The sequence below is a fragment of the Microtus oregoni genome, unplaced genomic scaffold (genome assembly GCF_018167655.1).
Source record: "Microtus oregoni isolate MIOR12 unplaced genomic scaffold, Mior012 000035F_ref0000213, whole genome shotgun sequence".
NCBI lineage: Eukaryota > Metazoa > Chordata > Mammalia > Rodentia > Cricetidae > Microtus > Microtus oregoni.
The window spans coordinates 24,594,053-24,597,314 of NW_024543094.1; the positions used below are offsets into that span (position 1 = coordinate 24,594,053).

At 38.1% G+C, this 3,262-nt stretch overlaps 1 pseudogene; it reads left to right on the forward strand.

The window, feature by feature from the left end:
• The first annotated feature begins 461 nt into the window (after nt 1-461).
• Nucleotides 462-1,015, forward strand: LOC121432749 (annotated as a pseudogene).
• Nucleotides 1,016-3,262: the final 2,247 nt, after the last annotated feature.

Sequence of the window (3,262 nt, forward strand, 5' to 3'; positions counted from 1 at the left end):
AAGAGCAGTTTCTTGTCCAAATGGCTAGTCTTGTCACATTGAAGTCAAATTACATAACAAGTTTCTTCAATGTCCATGAACCTCTCAGAAGTAATTGGTGCTACCATAAGCAGACATGTCTCATTGTCAAGAAAAGTCTAAGTTCTTAAAAAAATCTTAAATGCCATTATTCTGTAGGTCTTTGAAATGTTGAAAATTATCTATCTAACTGAAATATATTTCTTTACATCTAGAAAACATAATCAAAAGTTGGATTATTATAGATGACTATTCTGTATTTCTTAACTATATTTTTAAATTATATTTTTAATTAAATATTCTGTATTTCTTAATTATATTTTTAAATGATCTGCACAAACACAATACCTTAAACAAGAGCAGAAATACATATACATAGTGTAACAAAATTGACCTTAAATTTGTATCAATAGGGTTCTCTCTTTGCCCCATCTACTTGGAGAATGAAGACCATTCTCAGCAATCAGACTGTCGGCATTTCAGAAAATGTGGGCATTGCTCTGAAGGGGCACACAGTTATTAAGAAGGGCCCCAGAGGAACCCTCCAGAGGGACTTCAATCATATCCATGTAGAGCTGAGTCTCCTTGGAAAGAAGAGGCTCCAGGTTGACAAACGGTCGGGTAATATCATGGGTATTACACTGGGCTTCAAAACATGATCAAGGGTATTACACTGGGCTTCTGTTACAAGATGAGATCTGTGTATGCTCACTTCCCCATCAACATCGTTATTCAGGAGAATGGGTCTTTGGTTGAAATCCAAAATTTCTCAGGTGAAAACTACATCCACAGGGTTCAGATGAGATCAGACGCTGCTTGTTCTTTCTGTCGAGCCCAGAAAGATGAGTTAATCCTTAAAGGAAATGACATTGAACTTGTTTCAAACTCAGTGGCTCTGATATAGCAAACCACAACAGTTAAAAACAAGGTTATCAGAAAGTTTTTGGATGATATCCATGTGTCTGAAAAGGGAGCAGTGCAACAGCCTGATGAGTAAGACCTAAGCTACCAGCTCCAGAAACAAGATCCTGAATTTTAAGAACTATTTGGCATGTCTTTTGGGAAAATAAAAGACTTGTTTTTTTAAAAAAAAGAACCTGTATCAATAGAGCAAGATCCATACCAATGCAAAGTATTTATCTCTTTATCATATCTTTATTATTTATTTTTTTTTTAAAGAAATTGACTGTGACCATTAACCATCTATAACCAACTCTTTTTTTTTTTTTTTTTTTTTTTTGAGACAGGGTTTCTCCGTAGCTTTTGGTTCCTGTCCTGGAACTAGCTCTTGTAGACCAGCAGGCTGGCCTCGAACTCACAGAGATCCGCCTGCCTCTGCCTCCTGAGTGCTGGGATTAAAGGAGTGCGCCACCGCCTCCCGGCTAACCAACTCTTTTAAAACGAAAACAAACATTTATAAACAATCATTTCAGGAATTTGGATGTAGTTTTCTCCAAACTGTTTTCTACTATTTGTTGGGCAAACTATTTTCAGAGTTCATGGAGACTTTTCAGGGGATCTTGTTTCATCAAACCATTTTAGTCTAGAAGAAATCAACAGGTTCCCATCCTCTGTGGAAACAAAAACAAAATCTCTTTTCCAAAGTAACATATCCTTAGATTCAAATTTTGAAGTCAAGATGCCTTTAAAATATATATGTAGATTTAGTTTAGCAGCCCCCAGCAAATGTCTATTTCTAGTCAAGAAATTCAAAGAAAACACAATAATGTACATAATCCAGAGTTTCTGTGTATTTTCCTTTTTTTAAATAAAAAAATGGCTTATTTGTTTAATATTATTTTTGCTCTCTCTTTAAAGACTTTATTTTATTTTTAAAAACTATTTATTTCTTTTTATAACTGTCTATGCTCTTATCCCTCTCTCTCTCCCAAGCTTGCATACATTTTTTTAAACATGCTGTGCCTTGTTTAGAGGTCTTTTATGTCTGCTTTTCTTTTTTTTTAATTTTTTTATTTTTATTTATTTATTTTATTTTTTTTTATTTAATTATTAAGGATTTCTGCCTCCTCCCTGCAACCGCTTCCCATTTCCCTCCTCCTCCCCCGATCAAGTCCCCCTCCCTCATCTGCTCGAAGAGCAGCAATCAGGGTTCCCTGACCTGTGGGAAGCCCAAGGACTGCCCACCTCTATCCAGGTCTCCTAAGGTGAGCATCCAAACTGCCTAGGCTCCCCCAAAGCCAGTACGTGCAGTAGGATCAAAAACCCACTGCGATTGTTCTTGAGTTCTCAGTATTCCTCATTGTCCGCTATGTTCAGCTAGTTCGGATTTATCCCATGCTTTTTCAGACCTAGGCCAGCTGGCCTTGGTGAGTTCCCAGTAGAACATCCCCATTGTCTCAGTGTGTGGGTGCACCCCTCGCGGTCCTGAGTCCCTTGCTCGTGTTCTCTCTCCTTCTGCTCCTGATTTGGACCTTGAGATTTCTGTCCGGTGCTCCCATGTGGGTCTCTGTCTCTGTCTCCTTTCATCGCCTGATGAAGGTTAATATTCATGAGGATGCCTATGTGTTTGTCTTTGGATTCACCTTCTTTTTTTTTTTTTTTTTTTGGTTTTTCGAGACAGGGTTTCTCTGTGGTTTTGGAGCCTGTCCTGGAACTAGCTCTGTAGACCCTTCTTATTTAGCTTCTATAGGATCACGAATTATAAGCTCAATGTCCTTTATTTATGGCTAGAAACCAAATATGAGTGAGTACATCCCATGTTCCTTTTTTTGGGTCTGGCTTACCTCACTCAGGATAGTGTTTTCTATTTCCACCCATTTGCATGCAAAATTCAAGAAGTCCTTGTTTTTTACTGCTGAGTAATACTCTAATATGTATATATTCCATACTTTCTTCATCCATTCTTCCATTGAAGGGCATCTAGGTTGTTTCCAGGTTCTGGCTATTACAAACAATGCTGTCATGAACATAGTTGAGCATATACTTTTGTTGTATGATAGGGCCTCTCTTGGGTATGTTCCCAAGAGTGGTATTGCTGGATCCAGGGGTAGGTTGATCCTGAATTTCCTGAGAAACTGAAACACTGCTTTCCAGAGTGGTTGCACAAGATTGCATTCCCACCAGCAATGGATGAGTGTACCCATTTCTCCACAACCTCTCCAGCAAAGGCTATCATTGGTGTTTTTTATTTTAGCCATTCTGACAGGTGTAAGATGGTATCTTAAAGTTGTCTTGATTTGCATTTCCCTGATCGCTAAGGAAGTTGAGCATGACCTTAAGTGTC